Consider the following 23304-nt stretch of genomic DNA (forward strand, 5'->3'; position numbering starts at 1 on the left):
GCATCTGAAGGGATAGTGCATCCTACAAATAGAAATCTAACTCTTTTGGTCTTAAGATAACAGTGTTATCTATAAGCAAGGTGTCCATGAGCAGTAACCACCATTACACCATTACTGAGGTCGCATTCCAAGTACCCTGGAAGCAACAGCTGACAATTAGTAACAGACGAGGGCTGTTACTTTTCTAAATCTAACTCTTTTGGTCTTAAGATATCAGTGTTATCTATAAGCAAGGTGTCCACGAGCAGTAACCACAATTACACCATTACTGAGAGGCCTCCCTGATGGCGCAGTGGTAGTGTAATCAAGGGGTCCCGGGTTCGATACCCGGTGGAGGCACATAGTGGTTCGGATCCCACTTTAAACTGTAGGTCCAGTCCCGATTAGCCTTACTGTGCATAAAGTGGACTTAAAACACCAAATCAATCAATCAATCAATCAAAACCATTACTGAGGTCGCATTCCAAGCACCCTGGAAGCAACAGCTGACAATTAGTAACAGACGAGGGCTATACATCATTTGCTAATTGCAGCATCTTTGTCATCTGCTGACCTTGAATGGTTTGCCATGATCTCAGATGAAGTTCAGCAAGTTGCCACACTTTTCTTTGAAATTTCTGCATATGCCACATGGCAACAGGTTTTTGTTGGAGACAACTGATGAGAAGTGAGTCATTCTTTTCTATCCCAACACAGAAAACCAATGGTTTCAGTAAATAAGGCTCAAGCGGTGGTTCAAAGATGAAATATTGAGAGGAATGATGCCAAGCCAGATGTTAAACCATAATCTATTTGTTGCCCAATACAACCTAACCTGAAACACTGGAAACCTAAGAATTTGTCTGCATATGCATTGAAAACATACCTATACTGCAAATGTCTCCAAAAATCAAAGTCTCTCACCAACCCATGATGACTCACAAATTCCTTAGTGGGTTGAAAAAAATTTAAGGGAGGGAATTATGAATTTTTTTTTTAATATCTAGTGATATACTTAATTCTTTTCCCCTTTTCATGTACCCAAAATTATTGCTTACCGTGGATGCAATTTTCTGAAGGGTTTTCCAAAAATTCATCTTAAGTCAGCAACTCAGGGTATTAAGTCAGCCACTGAGAAAGACACATTCTCATACCTAGAAAATATGACCATCACACAGATATTGCATCGAAAATTCTGTTCATCCATTCATTTAATACATACGTTACAAAAGATATGAGAATGCTTTTTTTACACAGCCAACTAGTAAAACTTGTGCTGTAACTAGGTTATATTGAAGCTGTGTGAGTTTTTCCAGTTGAGTTTTCTTTATCTTTAAATAGAGCCAATGTCTGCTGATTATTTTTGATTGGGTGAGTTATTTGTTACATGAATAATGAGTTTGATTGTTGCAGATAGTAAGAGTACCATGGACACAGCAGTCAAACACAAATAACTGTCTGTGAGGGTGAAATATGAGTTCAACAAAATCATCAATATCTAAGCTTACACTATACAATTAGGATATGAAGGATGCAGATAACTGAGACAATTGAAGAGAAGCCAGAAATCGCCTGACAAAAAGAAGTCATTGAAGGTTGGTTTTTGTATGTGTGGAACACTCTGGTGCTTAATTCTAGAAAATAATACTTTTTGTCTTTTTTCCATAGCATTTTCCATTTGTCTATAATTTAAGTATTTCTGCAACTAATAACACTTTCTCTACATGAATGAGAATACACATTAGAATAGGTAAAAGAAAATACAAAATGAAATAAAAGCAAGACTGTAGACGTTTAGTGGATTCAATTTCCATTGTCCCAATCCGGGAACTTTTCTAACATTGGAAGCAGCCCCGGCGCCCACCCAGTGTCGAAAAACATGGGTACCTGGGGGAAACCCTGGGGGGTAAAGGTGGTCAGGGGCGTGATGCTGATCACATCACCCCCAATCACGACTGGATCAAGAAAGTGTGGGGCGTTACCCCCCCATCCATTGCCTTCATGGCGTGGTGCTAAGCACAGGGGAACACTTTATTTCTTTTTTTTTTACCCAATAGAGCAAAATAATACAAAATATTCCTGATTTTACAATTTCCAGTGTTTTAAATTTTTTCAACTCGATTCCCTGAAAAACATAAAATCAAGATTCCACTGTATAAATTTGTCCATCACTCACTGGTTGAAATCCAATTTTATATTATACTATCTTGTTTCCATAGCCAAACATTTTCTGTAATCTACAGCATTTTCCCCCATTCTAATTTTAAAAATTCACAATTCAAGCTATTGGAATTGTTAATATCTAGCCAGCTCAGAAGCCAATAATATTTGGTGGTTAATCAAAGATCTTAGCACCGAAAACTACTGGTTTGAGATCTAGCACAGACATGGGTAGTTCCTTGTTAGAGTCCCTGTGTCAATGTCACTTATTCATCATTGATTGCCTCAAGGGGCAAAAAAAGCAACGTAAAATAAGGAAAATATGGAATAACAATTTCAGCAATGTTGATGATTCACGGATGTTTTGTAAAACATTTAAATGCTGACCAATTCAAAATTTATTGTATAAAGGATACACTAAAACGTAATGTTTCTACCCTCTAACAGGGTCTTCTTCAGATAAAGATTCACAATAAATTCATTCTGAATTTATTTTATACAATAATTTTTGCCTTGGTCAGATTTTGAATGTTTTGTTAAACATGGAAACAAGGCTTACCGGTGGTACCATTTATGTTCTGCCCTTTTTTTTCAAGGTAATCTAGTAAAAGCTGAGCTTCTAACATTGGATTGAGTGGTCAATTCATGAGAGATTTTATCTTTATCAATATAGTTGTTAACTGTGCACACTCTCTTCATGTACCATACATACATACCTTAACGTGCATTGTGGAAACAGTAATTTAGATAAAGATAATGCATTCACTTCTTACATCAAAGGGTAGCATTTAGGTACACTCTCACTGGTTACTTCTGATGGCTAGTAACAACCAGTCAAGACTACTAGAAGGAAAGGCTGGGGTCAGACACGCCTCTTTTCGCGACTGCCGCGGGTGTGACGTCATGGGCAGACAAAACCCAGCTGAGTCTTTACCCCATACGGAAAGAAACGTGGAAAGGCTGATTTGTTTTGTTCATTTCGCTCCTTTTTTCTTGTATTTCTGGATTGTTGGGTTCAGGGTGCGAAATCCTGGAGGGGACGATGGGGATTCCCCCCCACCAACAATCTTGGCCACAAAAAAAAAAAACCAAAAATTTCCCAGGGGAAAGAGTTTTTGTTATAACAATGAAAAGATAAGCAATTACTTTTAATTTCAAATATACTTTACTAAGAATAATATTGAAAACGCACACAAATTAGTGTAGTTGTGAGTGTTGAATGCTTTCTGTCCCAAGAGATCATTAACAAATCTACATCAATACGCACAGTAAAAGTAAAACAAGAATGCAAAACAATAATAACTATGAAATCTAATTGATTTATATTAACATAGTGCACAAACTAAACAAAAACTTACACATAGTAAAACCACTTCAACTATGTCATAATTTATTAACATCTTTAACCGGTTACTAAAGGAATTAGTTAGCTGCTTTACACTATCTGATATGTATGAAAGTAACAAATTAATTTCTAATTAATAATCACAATAAATATTTTAATTGAGTAATTTATTTTTACTTTTAATAACATTACAAATATGTACATCGTATAATTCACACATATGTTTGTGGGGAGGGGGGTTGTTGGTTACGAACATCCTCCCCCTCACCAGTTTTCAATGATTTCGCACCCTTGTGGGTTGTGAGGTGTTGCAGTTCACAATGCCTTCAGTGAGGTGTTGCAACGTGTCGTGATTTCCGATGAAAAAATAAAAACAGCAGGCGACAATATATAACTGAACACATCACATCTAACCAGTGATGTGCACTGAGGAGTAGCTAGTCTAGCAGAGATAGTTCAATCAATCTCACATCTCGAATTATATTCAAATCACAATATTTATTGTCTTGTTAAAGCCACAGTTCATATGCAACACTTTCTTTTCCACACGCTTCTCGTCCATCGGTGTGATCCGCGGGCAAAGCTGGCTGGATACCCTAGCTTGCTCTTCTTCCGCAAGACCAGTTTCCAGGTAGAAACGGCCGGCCGAAGGAAGAGGAATATTTCTACCTCTACCTCCCTTGCCCCTTCGCCCCCCGCTGCAATGGTTGAAAGCCCAGGCTTTCAGATCCCCCAGTCTATCTCCTATAGGACAGAAAGGGGATTGGTTTCTCATAGATTTTTTTGTAAATCCTCTAAAGAACTCAGGGTAAAATTTTCTGCAGTACTTACGTTCTCTGTATTTACACAACCTTTTACACGTTGTACAATATGTACGTATGTATAATATGGGATGTAGTTTTATTATTTATGAAATGGGAACGTGTTATGTGCAGACAATAATGTTATGCTTTCTTTTTTCTTTTTCAAATATGGAATATATAATGATTAAATTACAAATGTGCACTCGGACCCTCCCTCACTCTCGTTTTAGTAGTGTTTTATTTAAATATACTACTCTTGGCCTCTAACAGTCATAAATACGGATGTATTTATTTGGGCAAGAGAACGCGCGTTCATATTGTTGTTGGTTTGGTTTATTTTACTTCCCTTTTCTGCCACATTTCGTTATCGCGAAAATGAGGATGAGTGATGACATGATGAAATTGATGAAGGGACCTCGAACAATCCAGGCTGGGATTCGAACCCGTGATGAGCGTGCATTCTTGTCCTATGTGTTGCAGTGAATAATGAAATAATTTGGAATGAAAAATGTATCTCAGCACTCAAAAAGTCAAATGAATATCATTGAAGAAACAACAAAAAAGTGTGTTGTGTTTTGTTACCTGTTTTGTTTCTGTGCACTTAAAACATCAAATCAACCAACCGTGGGGGAGTGGTTATTACAGCGTGCTACAACACCAGGAGTTTCGGGTTTGAACCCGGACCTGGGCATGGGTATTCTTTGTGTTTGTCCCTTCATTAATTTTATCGCATCATTTTTGCAATTAACCAAATGTGACAAAAAGCGACGTTAAGTAACAAAAATGAAATCAAATCATTGATTGATTGCTCGAATTTGGTTTATTTTACTTAGTTTTTCCGCCACTTTTGGCTAATCGCGAAGATGATACGATAAAATTGATGAAGGGACACACACAAAGAATACTCGTGGCCAAGCCGAGATTCGAAACCAGGATCTGTGGCTTAGAGTCAAATCAAATCGTTTTTTTTTTTATTTTCGAATGTGGGTGGGGGTTACGTGTACTTGTTTTTAGTACTCATTCATCATTTTGCAATCTTTTCCTGTTATTGACATTCTTCCTTTTTAGGAATACTTTGCCCTAAAGGGGGGAGGGGTGTGACTCATACCAACCCCCAACCCCCCTTTAGCACACCACTGACTGCTACCCCAAGTGTCGACGTCACCGCACATCACTGCATCTAACGAGACTTGTTAGTGGATTGCGATACCAGTAGTCTCATTACACAACATCAGGCTACCATACACTTCAATTGGGTTACAATTATTAGAATAAAAAATAATAATATTGTAATTTTTTAATAAAGGCTCTCAGGAGTATAGTAAGATAAAAAAAACTGCAAGCATACCCCTCCCAATTTAATATCCAGTCCCTCACCAAAATTCCTATGTCAATTTTTGGTTCACTGTTGGTATTGAAGAGTTGAATCTCGACCTCCTCCAAATAATTTAATTCTCAATCGCCATACCAAAATTTCCACAACAGTCTAAGCGCAACAGTAATTAATAGTCAAGACTTGGCTATCTCCCATCCTAGTGCTCAATTTCCTTACTATAGAGTTGGAAACTTCCCCAACCAAGGGTAATTCCACATCAGAATTCACGATAAAAAGTTAAGGTTTAATATGTAATAGCTGGCTGGATATTGTGCACCTCAAATAGTAGATACCGTGTTGCCGAGAGACGACACTGGTATGTCTCGTCGCGTGAAAATGCCATCCCCCCCCCAAAAAGTTAAGTGGACTAAACCAGCTTTCACATACCCGCCTGTGGGCACCCCTGTTCGACATCCCACTGATTATATATATACATATATAAAGTGACCCTCGACTTTCTTCAGTTCTATGTCTCAAGTTTTCGTTCAGTCAAAAGTTTTTTAAAGTGTTTGTTACATAATACACACGGAACTTCCCCACATTCCTCCCTGTGTAGTTCAAAGATTCATAAGACTCAGAATTGTAATCTGAATAAGGAAAATTAATTAAGAAGTAAATACCAATAGTCGAAGCAAAGTTACCAAATTTGAAGAAGTTAAGTGAAAACAGCTCCTCTCTCACTCCTAAAAGAGAGCAATAGATGAGATGGTTTTCTTTTACATATTCAACTTATTCATAATTTTGACTTTCTGCCTTTCTTTATTTAACAAAATTATTTTACGCATTCAACATATTTTTTTTACTAGGTGTATTAACCCCAATTTTACATGAAACCTAATGTTTCACAGAGGAATGTTACGACATATAAACTACCAATAAAATGTGTGCGTAAATGGCTGTGTAATCCAACTGTAAGGACATACGTTATGTCGGATCCTAAGTAAGTCTGTGTATTCACTCCCAATTAGCTTTTGGGCATAATTACGGCTCTTTTTTGTTCATAATTACTGCTTTGATTCGGCTGCGAAACCGGAGCGTAGAGCGATCTGTCCGCGCATGACGTCACGCCTGACGTCAAGGACCACGTGATCAGGTATGGCCCCAACCTTCTCCTCTACTAGTCTTGACAACCAGTGGCCTGTAGTGCTGTAATACGGAAAGCTCGGCTATAGAAACCACAGTGTATTTGGTTGATTCTCGAGTCCTTCAGAACTTTGCATTCTTGCATGCTTTCTTGAAGTACATCACAATCGCATCAGCCAAAACATTACGCTGAGAAAAGTGTTTACATGCACATAACAACTGCAAATTTAAAGATAATTTCTGCAATTCAAGAAATACATGCATGAAATAAGATAAAACAATACTTACTGAGATAATTTACAAAACGTTTACACTAGTCATGCCGCACCAGTTTTATAATTGGTGATATTCAGCATCAGGTAAGAAATTATTAAATTGTACATTCTGATAATGCACACAATAGCTCATCAATTTTAATGAATTATTAAGTGAGAATTTTTCCTCAAAATGAATCATTCATACGAGGGCCACTATTTATATTTTGAGCCTTGGCAACACTGATTGAAGTTAGGCGCGATTTGACGTTTGCACGGAATCGTCTGGCATTATTGACCATAACGTACTAAAAATGTTTTGTCAATAGCTTGATTTGTGTTGTTTATGTTGCCTTGGAGATTGCGCGACAACAATAAAATGGAATTAACTCGTGAACATTTTCGTGCGATGATTTTTTACGATTTTCGACGTGGATTATCAAGACAAGAGTGCATCGATCAACATACTTCCACATTTGGCGATGAAGTCCCATCCTTTGCCACTGTGAAACGCTGGTATAACGAATTTAATCGTGGCTGCCATTCGCTCACCGATGAGACTCGCGAAGGTCGTCCAAAATCAGTTGTTGTTCAAGAAAACATTGATGCTGTGCTAAACCTAATACTGCAAGATCGTCATGTGACATACTGTGAGATTGAGGCAACCATAGGCATTAGTTCCACCAGCATATATAAAATATTACATGATCATTTAACTGTGAGAAAGGTATGTTCTCGTTGGATCCCACACAATTTGACAAAAACTCAAAAAGACGCTCGCGTCAATTGGTGCAAACAAATGCTCAATAAATACAATCGTGGTGCTTCAAAAGACGTATATAAGATTGTAACAGGTGACGAATCATGGATATATGCATATGAGCCGGAACGTAAACAGCAGTCGACTGTATGGGTGTTTCAAGATGAACACAATCCAACAAAAGTTGTTCGTGCTCGAAGCACATCGAAACAAATGGTCGCCTGTTTTTTCGGGAAAACTGGTCATGTGACAACTGTGCCTTTAGAGGAACGTAGAATGGTCAACTCTGAATGGTACACAACAATTTGTTTGCCAGAGGTATTCGGTCAAATACGGAAAACAAACAAACGCCGTCGCATCATTCTTCATCAAGACAATGCCAGCTGTCACACATCTCGTCTAACAACCGACTTTATGAACAGTCAAAAAATCGAATTGATGGGTCATCCACCATACAGTCCTGATTTGGCACCCAATGACTTCTTCTTGTTCCCCAATGTCAAGAATAAATTGCATGGACAACGATTTTCGTCGGCGGAAGAAGCCGTTGATGCGTTCAAAAACCATATTATGGAGGTGTCTCAAGAAGATTGGAAAAACTGCTTTGACAAATGGTTCGAACGAATGCAAAAGTGTATTGACCATAAAGGAGAATACTTCGAAAAACAATAAGGCAGTTTTCAATGCCAAATTCCTGTTTTTTCATTGTTAGGCTCAAAATATAAATAGTGACCCTCGTACCCTTACATAATGAGATAAATGGTTGAAATGAGTTGATGGACACACATCAAAAACACACGGACTTTTATACGTTATATGACACCACACTTAAGGTGCCTTTATTGGTATGGTAAAATACACAGGCAAAAATTTACCGTTTCTTGTGTATAGAAAAGCAATACATCAACTGTAACAACTTAAAATTAAACAATGTTTACTACTTAATTGGTTAGTATATATTATTTTATGATTCCTTCTCTGCTTCTGTATTAATTCAAAATTTATAGGGATCGACCTTCTGGCAAGGCATCCAAAAGTGAACTTTCCTTCCATGTAGTACACTCCATTAACAGCTTTTTGCAGGCCAACAAGCCTCTGGCGGCTAGACCCAGACACAAGATAATCCTTTGTGGAGTTGTGTTGTGTTTGCCCTTCTGTGTGCTCAGTGCCTCTTTACAGCCACAGCTTTAAAATTAGGTTATGATATTTTAGTCCTGAGAGATAGTGTAGTTTTAGTTCTTGTTAAGTAATGAATTCATTTTAGATATTGAGTAAGAAAGTTTTACCAAGCATATGTTATGTTCACGTTAGGGACTTGTCCTCAATTTTGTTTTAGTTATTGGGCTTATCCCTGTATTGCATGATGGACATAAATAGTGTATGTGCTGATGTATCCATACTATAAAAATCAATGAATCAAATTTTGTTGTAGGGAATCCATTGGTCTCATAAAGAGAAGCTGGAGAAATGCCTGAGCATCAGATCCCAGAGTGAGTAAAAAGTTATTTGCTGCAGTACAGATAATCAGTGAGCTTACAGACACACAATAGCCTTAACAGATGCCCTACTTTAACTGTACCAAGAGGGAAAGAACAAACTGTTAAGGTAAGTGATTTATTGACTTTATACTTTTCCTTATTATTTTCTACCTTTCTTCCCCTTATTGGATTCACTTCTTCTTGCCTCTCTTCCTTCTTCTGGTGGACTCAGTTCTTCCTATCTCTCTCTCCATCCCTTCCCTTGGTGGGTTATATTTCCTTAATTTTCCTCCATTCTCTTTGAAAGAGCCCATTTTTATATCTCCATCTTCCTCCTTGGTGGATTGATTTCCTTCTATGCTTCTTCCTGTTTCCTTCCATTTGTTTGGAACATATTAATTTCCTCTTCTTTTTTGACAACATGAAGAGGAGAGATAGGAAGATAGGAAGAAATTCTCCTCTGTGGAGAATGAAAGGTGAGAGAAGGAAATGAAGCAGTAGGGGGGAGAAAGCGACAACTGAGGTCTCCATTGAAGAATGGAAAGTGTGTGGAAGAATGGAATCCATCAAGGGAAGTAAGGGGAACAGGAAGCAGGGGGTCACCCAAGGAGTGTGGAAGGTGAAAGGAGAAAATTTATCCACCAAGTGGAATAGGTGAGATAGGAGTTCCCCATAGGAAATGCAAGATGAGAAAAGGAGAGGAAGCCATCAAGTGGAAGAGAGGGGGATAACAAGAACTGAGTCCTGGAAGGTGATAGAAGGAAGGCAATGCACCCAGTCAAAGAGAGGAGAAAGGAGAGACTAACTCCTTCATGGAGAGAGGAATGTGATAGAAGATAATGAATCCATCAAGTGGAAAGGAGGACATTGGAAGAACTGACACCTTCATGGAGAGCAGAAGGGTAGAAAAGAAACCGAATCCAATGTGATGAAAATGGGAGATGGGAAAAGCTGAGTTATTGACGTTTTCTTTTATTTTGTATCCTTTACTTCATTCAACTCTCTTCTTTTTCCTTGGGAGCATTTCCTGTCTCCTCCTTTTCCACTTGGTGGATCCCAGTCCTCCTATCTTCTTCATTCTTCTCGGATTACTATTTACTTTCCTTGTCCAAAGAGGATTGAATTTCTTCCTTCTTTCTTTCCTGTTTCCTTGGTTATCTAATTTCTTTATATAACCTCCCTCCCTCCCTCATTTCCTTACATCACCTTCATTCTCCAAGGAGAACTCGTTCATCATATGTATGTCCATTGTCATGGTCGATTTAGCAGGCCCCGGGACAGAGTGGTTGGGACATCATGCTACCATGCTACTACGTAAGGGGTCCTGGGTTCGAATCCTAGACTGGGCATGGATGTTTGTGATTGTCCATTCATGAATTCAACCACATCATCGCTCATCCTCATCTTCACAAATTAGCCAAAAGTGACACAAAAGGCAAAGTAAAATAAAGCAAATCAATCAATCATGATCAATTTACTTTTTCCCATCTCCTTTACACTTCTAGTAGGACACAGTATTTCTTCCTATTTTCTTCCACTATCATTGGTGGATTTACTTCAGTACATCTCTCCATTTCTCTTTGCAGGACTAGATTTTCCATATCTGGCCCCTCCTTCACCATTGTGGAATCTCTTCCTCCTATCTCCTTCCTTTCTTCTCCTTAAAGGAAGTTTTTCTTACACAGTTCTTCCTGTCCTCTCTCTTACACTTTGGGATTTCCTTTTCTCTATCACCAACCATAATCACTCTATAATTTGATTTATTCCTTTTCTTTAATTAACTTCCATTCGTACTGAAGGAATGGGATTTTCCCCTCCCTGCATCTAGTGTATTCTCTTCTTCCTCTTATCTATAATTTCACTTGGATGATGACACAGTTTTTCCTATCTATTTTCTTCCTCTTAGGAGATGAGGGAATGGTAGAAGGCAATCCACCAAGGGATGATGGAGAGCTGAAAGATAGCAAAAACATAATTCCCAGATTAACACAGAAGAATGTATGATTGATTGACTTTATACTTTAAGTCCACTTTATGCACAGTAAGGCTAATCGGGACTGGACCTACAGTTTAAAGTTGGATCTGAACCACAATGTGCCTCCACTGGCTATCGAACCCAGAACCGCTTGCTTACAAGCTGATGACGTTACCACTGCAATGTCGGGGAGGTCCCAAAAGGATGTATGAGGAAGGAATATCACCAAGAAGAAGAGTAACTGATAGGAAGAATTGAATCCTTCAAGGAGAAGTGGTAGATATGAAAAGAAATGAATAAAGCAGGGAAAAGTGATGGAGACAAGGAGGACTTATTCTTTCAAGGGGAAGAAAGAGAAACGTTTAAGCAAAATCAAGGGAATGAAATAGTAACTGAATAATCAATAAGAAGGGAAGGAGTTGAGAAGAACCAATGTCACGAGATGGAAGATTATGGATATGAAGAACAGAGCCTTCCAGAAGAATGGAATTTTGACAAGAGAATAGCAATTTACCAAGTAAAGTATAGGAGACATGAAGAATCGAACCCTAAATGTAGAATGAAAGCTGAGAGGTGGGATGAAATCAGAGAAATGGTAGAGGCTTTATTGAATGAACTGAGTCCTTCATGGACAATGGAAGAGGAGAGGAGAAGAAGAATTTACCAAGTAAATCATAGAAGACATGAAGAATCAAATCCTAAATAAAGAATGAAAGCTGAGAAGTGGAATGAAATCAGAGAAGTGGTAGAGAGAGGGCTGGTTGAAAGAACTAAGTCCTTCATGGACAATGGAAGAGAAGATAGGAAGAAGAATACCTCAAGTAAAGCATAGAATACATGAAGAATCGAATCCTAATTAAAAATGAAAGCTGAGAGGTGGAAAAAGCTGAGAGGTGTAATGAAATCAGAGAAGTGGTAGAGGCCTGATTGAAAGACCTGAATAATTCATGGGCAATGGAAGAGAAGAAGATAAAAAGAACCCACCAAGTAAATCATAGGAGATATGAAGAATCGAATCCTAAATGAAGAATGAAAGCTGAGACGTGGAATGAAATCAGAGAAGTGGTAGAGGCCTGATTCAAAGAACTGTGTCGTTCATGGTCAATGGAAGAGGAGATGAAGAAAGTAATTCACCAAGTGAAAGAGAGGAGATAAGAAGAAATGATTTCTCATAGAGAAAGGAAGGAGATAGGAGGAAATGAATTCAGCAAGTGGAAGAGAACAGATTAGGGGATGGGAGTACTGCACGGAAAAAGTAACGTGAGAGAAGAAAAAATTGACCAAATTTAAGACGAGATATTACAAGAATTGAACACCTAATACGGAACGAACATGAATAGAGGATGAATGAGATCCATCTATTTGAAATATGGAGTTGGAAAGAACTTAGTCTTTCATGTGAAAGGAGGAAAGATATCCACCAAGTGGAAGAGGGGAATAGAAAGAACTGAATCCTATATTGAGAATGTAAGGTTCTAGAACAAAGAAAATCTAGCAAATGGAAGTAAGAGAAATAGGAAGAATAGAGTCTTTCAAAAATAAATGCAAAGGTAGGTAGAGGTGAAGACAAAGGTAGAAACAACTTAATCCTTCAAATAGGAAAAAGGGAAGGAGATAGAAGGGGAATATTTCGCCAAGGACAGAAATCATGAGAATGGGAGACTGAAGTGCTGGGGGACTAAGTAGAGAGATGAAATTAAGTAAATTGGCCATGGACAGTCGAAGGATATAAATAGGACTAAGTCCTCCATGGAAAACGGAGGGAATTTTACAGTAAAAGAGAAGGATATGTGAGGTGAGTAACCAAGGAGAAGGGAGAGAAATAACATGAAATAAACCACTAATGCAAGGGTAGAACATAAGAATTACTGAGCTATCCAAGGACAATAGAAGAAGATAGAAGAAAATGAATGAAAGAAAAGCACAAATGGCAATGAAAGGAGAACTAACTTCTCAGAAAAAGGAAGGGGACTAGGAAAGGCTGGCCGCGGTGGCTCAGTCGGTAACGCGTCTGACTACCATGCTCAAGGTCCCGGGTTCGATCCCCGGCCGGTTCAAATCCGGGAACTTTTCTAACGATGGAAGCGGCCCCGGCGCCCACCCAGCGTCGAATAACATGGGTACCTGGGGGAAACCCTGGGGGGTAAAGGCGGTCAGGGGCGTGATGCTGATCACATCACCCCCACTCACGACCGGATCAAGAAAGTGTGGGGCGTTACCCCCACACCCCCTATACGCCTTCATGGCGTTGTGCTAAGCACAGGGGAGCACTTTACCTTTTTTTTTTACCTAGGAAAGGCTGTAGGAAGAACTGAGTCCAATGAGTACAACTGAAGAAAGTATTAAGAAAGGATTCCACCAAGAAGAAAAGGCAAATATAGGATGAATGGCATTCTTTAAGGAGAGATGGGATGAAGTAAATCAACATGGAAAATGGAAGGCGAGACGAAAATCGGAATCCTTCCTGAAGAAGAATGAAGGTCGGAGGAGGTCAATCCATGGACAAGAGTAGGGTACAAGTAGATGAGACTCCTGCGCAGAGATGAGAAGTAGATAGGAGTGAAGAATTACACTTAGGGGAAGAGTTTAATTTGGGATGAAAGTAGTCCTCCAAGAAAATTGAAAGAGATGGAAGGAAGTGAATCTACCAAAGAAAATTGAAGGATGGAAGAAGTAACGTGTCCCCCAAGAGAAGAAAGGAAATAGGTAGAAGTAAATGAATCAAAGACAAGGCAAGGCTATGTAATTAACTGTATCCTGCAAAGAGAATGAATGGGGATAGGAAGAATTAAATCCATCAAGTTGAAGGAATAGAGATAGGACTTAGTGAAACTTTCAATGAGATGTTAAGGGGGAAAAAATAATTGATTCTTTGAGTCATCCAAGTTTCAAGTATTTGTGTTAAAATTTCAGTCATTTGGGCTTTCTATTTTAGAATTTAGTTTCTTGAATATACTTAAATTAAAATAGCACAAATATCATAATTCTAGTGCTCACAGCTATTACCTAAATGTTGTTTTTCGAAATTTCCAAAATGGCGAATATTTTAAAAAAAATTATATGTTTCTTAACTTCGATTTTTGGTGATTTTTCTCATGAGGTACCAGAGGGGCCAGAAGGAATTTAAGAATAAAATACCAAGTAGCTCTCCAAATTTTTCCACCTCGAGTCCTTTTGAGATAAAACATTCCTATTGTAGTAGAGTTTTCTTCTAATAGTTTCAATAGGTGTCGGATACACATATCACTTCATTTTCAGCCAAATTCAATTATTTTTGACTGCTTTGTTGTGTTTTGCTGACAATGTTCTTCATTTCATTGATCCAAAAATTTATAATGCACAAGTATGTTTCTTCACATATTTTACAACTTTATAATTTACATTACGTGTCAGAGTTAGAGGTGAAGCACAAAAATCTCCTAAACCCCTCCAGAAGAATGGAGAAATAATTAAGAGGCAGAAAATCAACCAAGGAGAAAGGAAGAAAATGGGAAGGACTGAATTCTCCAAGGAGTCTGGAAGAGGGTAGGAGGAAGGAAGTCTACAAATAGGATGAGGGGAGAGGAAGGACTGAGTCATCCGAGGATAATAGAAGGAGAAAAGATGAAAGGAACCCACAAGGTCAAAAAATGGTGATAGGAAGAACTGAGTTTTTAATGAAGAATGGAAAGTGAGAAGGGGGAATGGAATACATGAAGCAGAAGAATGGAGATAGGATGAACTAGGTTAAGAATGGAAAGTGAGACGAGAAAAGGAATGCACCAAGAGGAGGAGGGGGTTGGGAAGATGTGAGTCCTGCATGGAAAAAGGGAGATATGGAATGAAGTAAATCCACCAAGGTTATAGGAGGAAGTGAGTCCTCCAAGGAGAATAGAATGTGAGAGAAGAAAGGAAATCTACAAGAGGAAAGATGACAATAATGTGGAAGAACTGTGGCCCCTGAGGATAAGGGCTAGAAAGAGATTGCATGAAACAAATCAACAATAGGTATGGGATGGATATATGAATAACTGAATCCTTCATGGAGAATGAAGGGTGAGAGAAGAATGGAATCCACCAAATGGAAGAGGGGGTATGGAATGAACTTAGCTCTTCTAGGAAAATGCAAGGAGGTAGATGAGAGGGAATTCACCACAGCAATGAAGGGATACAGGAAGAACTGATTCCCCTGAGGCAAAGGAAGCAGGAAGTAAATCCACCAAAGGCAATAGAAGGTTATAGGAAGAACTGAGTCCTTCACGGAAAATGAAGGAAGGGAAATATCACTGGAAAACGTGGAACTGAGTCTTGCAAGGGGAAGGAAGAGAGATGAAATTAATCACCAATGATAAGGGATAGATATAGGAAAAACTGAGCTCTGCAAGGAGTATTGAAGATGAGAGGAGGAAGGGAATCCACGAGGGAAAAAGTGGGAGATAGAATGAACTGTATCATCCAAGGAAACAGAAAGGATATAGGAGAAGCATAATCATGTTGGAAAAAGTAAGATATAAGAAGAACTGCATTGTGCAAGAAGAAGAGAGAGACATGGGAGGAATTAAATGCACATAGGAGAAGGAACTGATTTGTCCAAGGGGAAGTGAGTGATATATGGGGAAGTAATTCCACAAAAAGGAAGAATTTAATGCATGAAAAACTTAATCATCCAAGGATAGCTTCAAGATGATGGGAAGGAGATAGGAAGAACTTTGTCTTCCAAGCACAAAGGAAAGAGATAGTCTGCTTAGTATTTTTGTTAGTCAGAATTTTGCCAGTTTTGGCGATGATGAGAATCAGTGATGATGATGATGGAGAGTTATTCATAAAGAACAGCCAACCACAGGCTCTGATTCAAACTTGAGAACTTCGATGAGAATCTTAAATCTACCACTTAATGTACTTGACTGGTGAGGTAGTGATGGTAAGGGAAGAGAGGGAAGATTTTGAAGGTGGTTAATTTTTATCTATTTCAGTTGTTCTGAGTTCTCCAACAAGAATGGGAGGAGATTTGTGGAAGCATATCCGCCAATGGTAGGGGGCAATAGAAAGATCTGAGTTGAGAAAGAGAGGAATGGGAGGAAATAAATCCATCAAGGAGCAGGGAGGAAGAGTGGAGAAAGCACAATAGAAAAAGAAAAAGAAAAAGTAAATTAGGAAACAAAGAGTAAATAAATTACTTACCTCAATATGTTCTTATTTCCATCTTGCCTCAGTGGATGGAGGGTAACTGTTTAGTTAATTCAAGATCTGGTGCACTGTGTTTCTTCCACTTCCTCCAAGGTCAATAGATACTATAGAACAATGATGCAGAAGTGTAATATGAAGCACAAATTACTAATTTATTGATCATGCAGAATACATTTTAAAAATATATTTTACTTTCAGTTTTAATTTATTGATGTCTGAAACTTTCAGAACCTTATTAGGCAACTAACAATCAATTAGGAACATGCAGCATGAGTGCCACCCATCAATATTCACTGTAAAATTGCACCATTGTGAACTATACTATACTGCACATGAGTGTTTTTCTGTAGCTGAATGTTATTTCCTTGTCTATGTTCTAAGCTTAACTGTATTGTCCTGTTGCACTTCATTGTCACATAAAATTACAAAGTTAAAGTCTCTTGCAAGCTTGGTTGACAATTGTGCTTTGGTTGTTAAGAATATAAACATCTGGGGGACAACTGTCCCTCCAAGTATGTGACTGTTATTAAATATTTAACATTGCATCACTTAGAAAAGTCAGCTAAAAATTACAGATGATGTTCGAAGAAAAAGAAAGAAAGAATATTCAGTATGCATGCACATGGTGTATTTTGTACCTTAAAGGTAGTTAATGGTTAATTTAATGCATAAAATTTACTTGAAATAGGTTTTATCAAACTACATGTTTCTAAATCTATGGAAAACATATATTAAAAAACTGTCTTAAGAACAGAGTATTTCTTAAAGTGGCAGAGCCATTATTGCTTAACCTGGCTTGTGTAGGACATTTTGTCCCAATGAACTAGAGTGATGAACTTTAGGCCATGAATTTAAGGGAGATTTCCAATTTTCGGCATTGAATTATGACATATTACAGGAGAGAGAGTCTCAACAAATTTTGTGCACTTTCAAGCGGTACATCACTTCACCAAATGTTTATGGATTGGATAATATTTAAAAATAAAAAATAATTATTTTACATTTTATATAATATACAGATCAAATTAGAGAATAAAAATTTACTAATTTGCATGTTTCTTAGTACTAACCCATATGTTTTTGTCCACTGCTGCTGCAGAACTAAACATCAATCAACTACCACAAGATATGATATTACTTCTGCCTGCCAAAAGTGAAACATGCAAGATCTTGCAGTTGACTTGAAGTTTTGCAGGTCTCGCTGAACTTGGAATATGTTGAAATTTTGCAATCTTGGTTGTTAATAAGAAATACGGGAGAAATAGAATGTTGATCTGGGAATGAGGAGAATCAAGAACAATGCACCCCACCACAGTTCCAATGATGATATAACACTTCAAAATATTACTTTGTTCTCAAGTTGCATTCTTATTTCAAAAACATTTGTATTTGTACTCTTGACAATGGTATATATATGTATATACACACTCTTATTTAATTAAAACACTGTTAATTTACTGATTCATATGAAAATTAAAATACAAAATTTGTGTGGATATAATAATGTAAAGATGAGGAGAGCATCTATTTATGTTTGTCTGATTTACATAAATTCTGATGTGTAGATAACATTCCCACTAACATTCATCATACAATGGTTATATCATGTTCTGGTTTCAATCTCAGTTCTTCATAGCAGTTCGTATATCTATTTGTTGATTCATCATACATCTATATCATTACAATTAACCAGTGTACAGAAGCAGGGAAGGAATGTAAAACAAAAAAAAGTCAAATAAAAGAGCATTATGCTATTAATGTCTGCCCCTACACATTGGACCTAACTCAGTGGCCAAGTGCATTAAGCAGTCAACTTTTGACCTCATCACCAAAATTTCATGGATTGTGCCCCAGTTTGGGCATAAGTGTTCTTTGTGAGTGTCCCTTCACATATTTCACCTAAGCATCACTCATACTCATATCCCAATTTGCAAGAAGTGGCAGAAAGAAGATATTAAAATAAAAATTACAATTAAACCTTTTGGATTGAAAGATGCAGTAACAGACTTGAATGCAAAATTTACCATATTTCACGGTTGGAGAAAGGAAGTGAAACATTTTTAAGTTCCTCTTGGAACCATGTTTCTATTAAAAATGGCCTCACATACCACATGTTGCAAATATGTTCTCAATGTCTAACCCTGATGGTTCTCTTGAAAATATTCATGGCAATTATGTAAAATATACAACGTGGAATTTTTCAATATCTTGCTTGCTAATAACACCTGGTATCCTAGTATAGCAAATTTTTTTAGAACAAGTCTTGTTGTGTTAATTAATGTTTGGGGATGTGCAGGTCTGTAGTCGAGAATATACGATGGTATATGACATTTACCCTCTGGTTAACCTTGCTCATTAGAGTCCCTTCTGTAGCAATGTGAATACCTTCTACTTTCATATCGTTCAAATTTATTTATGTAATTTGGTCATTACTCCAGTGAGCTTATAATCCTTAAGAGTGTTAGTCTGAAATATCCCTACATAATGTTCTTCTTTCTATTTCAAGATACAAAGGCTCTTATTATTAATTGCAACAATTGAAGTCTATTGCATTTCGATTTAAACACTGAGAGAATGAAAGAAAATAGAATATTCTTTTTTTGTCATTTTTTTTACATAAGTATGATTCCAGAACTTTCACTTTTAATATAATTTGTTGTATTCAATGTACTAAACATGTAGAAAGAGCTCTATTCAATGTACTAAAGATATTTAAGAATTAAGTAAATATATGTACAAAAATAAAAAAAAATGTATTTATAATAAATCCACAGTAGATTTTCTCTACTAGAATTACATTTTGTACTTTCTCTTAAAACATGTATCATAACTGTTAAGAATAATAGAAACACTGCGTTCTATGATGTGTATTTGTTTGGTGCTGCCAACTGGTAGCTGAGTGTAGAAATTATCAATTTTGGTGAATAGGATGTGTGGTAAATCACGGAATATTCTGTGTTATCAGTCTCGACTACATGGACGTTGATTTTTCTTTTTCGTTTTTTTTTTCTGTCTGTAATATTCTTGTACGCTAAACACAATATATGCTACTGCTTGAAATTGATACTTTGACTATTTCTTCAAATACCTTTAACAGGTTATGGGCACCAGGTCATGTTGTGCGTGAAAGTTTTTGAAGTTTGTTTCATCGTGAGTGCACACGTGAAAATGGCTGCATGCAGTGAATACAAAATATCCATCGACAAACTTAAAGGTCCTGATGATTGGGCAAAATGGAAGTGGTATATGAACATCGTGTTGCATGCATATGGACTTGAAACAATTGTGGATGGTTCACGAAATTTGTTGAATTACCGGTAGAACCAATGAGCAAACAGAAGGCAGCATTTGCGGAATGGCAAAAAGACGATGCAAAAGCAGCAAGTGTAATAGCCGATGCATTAAGCAAACCGATTGCAGAACTCGCCTTGACGTGTAATCATGCAAGAGAACTGTGGTGCAAATTGTGTGCCAGGTTTGAGCGCAGCAGTTCAAAATGCCTGAACAAGTTGATAGAGACTTTTTTCTGAATCCAGCGTGATGAAAAAGAAGACATTAGTGCACATGTGGGAAAGTTTGCAAGAACTATTTGTGGACTTAAATAATGATCTAAAGAAACACGATGAAAATACATTATCTGAACGTATGTTGAATGGTCGAATTTTGTCACTTTAGGTAAGGAATATGATCATTTCAAGGATCTGTGGGACAAAATTCCAGCAGAAAACCAAACTTTGAACTTACTTATTCAGAAGTTATGTGCTATTGAACTGCGTGACATCCAAAGTGAAAAGACTACGTCTGAAGCTACAACACTTTATGCACATGGTGAAAGTAAAAGTAAAACCAAAGTGTGTGAATATAAAAAGAGCAGTTACAGGAAATTTGGAAAAAGTTGTGCTGATCGTTATAAGAAAAAGTATCCTTGTAATAAATGCAAACAGGTAGGTCATTGGGCAGCAGAATGTCCACAGAAAAGAACAGCCAGCAAAGGAAAACTAGCAGTTAGTGGTGATGCATTTTTTTCATGTGTAATGGGGGCATCAGTTGGTAAAAACTATAGTGCAGATAGATGGTATTGTGATAGTGGTGCATCAAAACACATTACTCCAAACAAACAGTAAGCATATATTTAGTTTTCTCTTTGTTATCTTCCAAACCTATCTCTTTGTTAACTTCCAAACCTATTTCTTTAGCAGTTTTGAAAAATATTTTAGCATTATTCTTAATTGTATTTATATCAACCCCTAATAAGTCTACATCATCAGCATATGCTAACAACTGAGTCACACCATTTAATTTTAGTCCTTCTTTAGTTTCTTTTACCTTCCTAACAGCATATTCTAAGGCAAAATTAAAGAGCAATGGAGATAATGCATCTCCTTGTTTTAACCCATCATGAATTGTAAATTTGTCAGACACATTAATACCCACACGAATTTTACTTTCTGTTTCACTGGTGTATACTTTTATCATACTAACAAGCTTCTTAGGTATTCCAAACTCTACTAATATATTATATAATTTATCTCTTTTGACCGAATGATATGCTTTTTTGAAGAAAAGAATTTGATAACAAGAGTATTACTCCTCCATATACTCCTGAGCAAAATGGTGCTGCTGAACGAGAAAACAGCACTATTGTTGAGGCACCTCGTTCAATGCTAAATCCTACAAAACTACCAAAGGCTTTATGGGCTGAAGCTTGTAATACTGCAGTGTATGTCTTGAATCGTACAGGAAAATTGCCAGGTTATGGTAAGGCACCTTACGAACTCTGGTATAGATGAGAAGTTGGTAAGCTTGAGCATTTACGTATTTTTGGAACACAGTGTTATGTTCATGTGAACAAGAATTTCCGTTCCAAATTTGACAATAAGGCTATTTTTTGGTTTCTTGTTGGTTATGTTAATGACAAGGATGGTTATCGGGTTTGGATTCCTTCACAAAGGAAAGTAGTACTTAGTCATGATGTAAAATTCAAGGCTGAAATTAGCTCTAAATTGCACCATGGAACTACCATATCAGAAAATGATAAGGAACTTCAAAATTCTAACAAGAACATTACTGTTACTGTGACTGAATGTATGGAAGGAAAGATGGAAGTACAATTTGACAACAGATCTTCAGAAGAAGAATATACCATATTGACATCCGAAGGAAGTGAAGTTCAACCAATACACACTGATGAAAGAGGAAGTGAACGCAGTAAAAAGAAACCAGCTTGGATGGAAGGTAATGAAGCTGTATGTATGACTGATGTGAAAAATGACAGTGGTACAGACCCAAATTCATATTCCGAAGCTGTTGAATCAAACAATCACAAGAAATGGATGGAAGCTATGCATGAAGAATTAGATTCATTGAAAGAAAATGGAACTTGGGATCTTGTTGATCATCCTTCTAATGTTCAAGTACTGAAAAATCATTGTGTTTTTCATGTTAAGACTTCAAGTGAAGGTTCTCCTCATTTCAAAGCTAGATTAGTGGCTACAGGTTTTGTACAGAAACAAGGAATTGACTACAGTGAAACTTTCTGTCGTGTAGCTCGCTATGATACCATTCGAATGATGTTAGCGTTGGCTGCTTCAAAACAAATTAAATTAAAACAGTTTGATGTAAAGACTGCATTTTTAAATGGTATACTTGAGGAAAATTTGTATACGGAACAACCAGAAGGATTTGTTGATGGAAGCTCCACGTTGTTGGAATAAGATTCATCCAATTTATGAAGAAAACTGGTCTCAAAAACAGTTCAGCTGATCCATGTCTCTTTTATCGAAAATGCAGTGAGAATGTACTGTATGTAGCAATTTATGTTGATGATGGAGTGGTTGTTGGAAGCAATGAAAATGAAGTTGAAACTTTCATAAATGATTTGCAATGAGAATTTAAGATATCCGTAAGATCACTGGAAAATTTCTTGGGAATGAGAATACAATTCAATGAAGATGGCTCGATTACCTTAAACCAGGAGGCTTACACAAAAAGGATTCTAGCACAATTCCAGATGGCTAAGTCTAATGCTGTGTCAACTCCAGTAGGCTGTGAAGAAGTAGAAAATACTGAAGATGCTACCAGGAAGGTTCCGTATCATGAAGCAGTAGGATGCCTTACTTATTTAGCTGCTGCAACTCGTCCTGATATTGCATTCACAGTTAATAAGGCAGCAAGAGTACTGGAAAAGCCTTCTTCTTGGGATTGGAGCAATGTGAAGCGTATTTTCAGATATTTGAAAGGAACAGTGGATTTTAGCATAACATACAAAATAGGAAATTCACAACTGAAAGTCTTCAGTGATGTTGATTTTGCCGGTGACAAGAGGACAAGACGCTCAACAACAGGTATTGTTGCTACATTTGCTGGTGGAGCAGTTTCTTGGACAAGTCAATTCCAGAAGGTGGTGGCACTTTCTACAACTGAAGCTGAAATAGTTGCTGCAAGTGAAGGAGCAAAAGAATTGGTGTGGTTGAAGCAACTTTTGTTAGAACTGTCACAGCTTTCGGAGTTGGATCCTCCACCAACCCTCTATGTTGATAATGCCAGTGCAATGAAGTTAGCTAAATATCCGGAATATCATAAAAGGTCAAAACACATAGAAGTGAGACATTTTTATGTACGGGAAAGAGTGTAAATTGTGACATTAAGCTAGAGAATATCAGTGGAAATGAACAGTTAGCTGACCTACTAACAAAACCATTAGAACGTGTTCTCTTTAATATGTTGAGAAAGGCAACTGGTGTAAGTAATTGATTATTTTTTTGTGTGTTGATTTTGTCAATGCAGCGTTTGAAGGAAGTGTTAAGAATAACAGAAACACTGCATTCTATGATGTGTATTTGTTTGGTGCTGCCAACTGGTGGCCGAGTGTAGAACTTATCAATGTTGGTGAGTAGTATCTATGGTAAATCATGGAGTATTCTGTG

At 37.3% G+C, this 23304-nt stretch overlaps 1 pseudogene; it reads left to right on the plus strand.

Annotated features, from left to right (window-relative positions):
- Window positions 1-22307: 22307 nt before the first annotated feature.
- LOC145991354 (uncharacterized) lies at window positions 22308-23012 on the plus strand (annotated as a pseudogene).
- The last annotated feature ends 292 nt before the right edge of the window (window positions 23013-23304 follow it).

Source organism: Lepisma saccharinum, chromosome 8 (genome assembly GCF_977018435.1).
Source record: "Lepisma saccharinum chromosome 8, izLepSacc3.1, whole genome shotgun sequence".
Taxonomy (NCBI): domain Eukaryota; kingdom Metazoa; phylum Arthropoda; class Insecta; order Zygentoma; family Lepismatidae; genus Lepisma; species Lepisma saccharinum.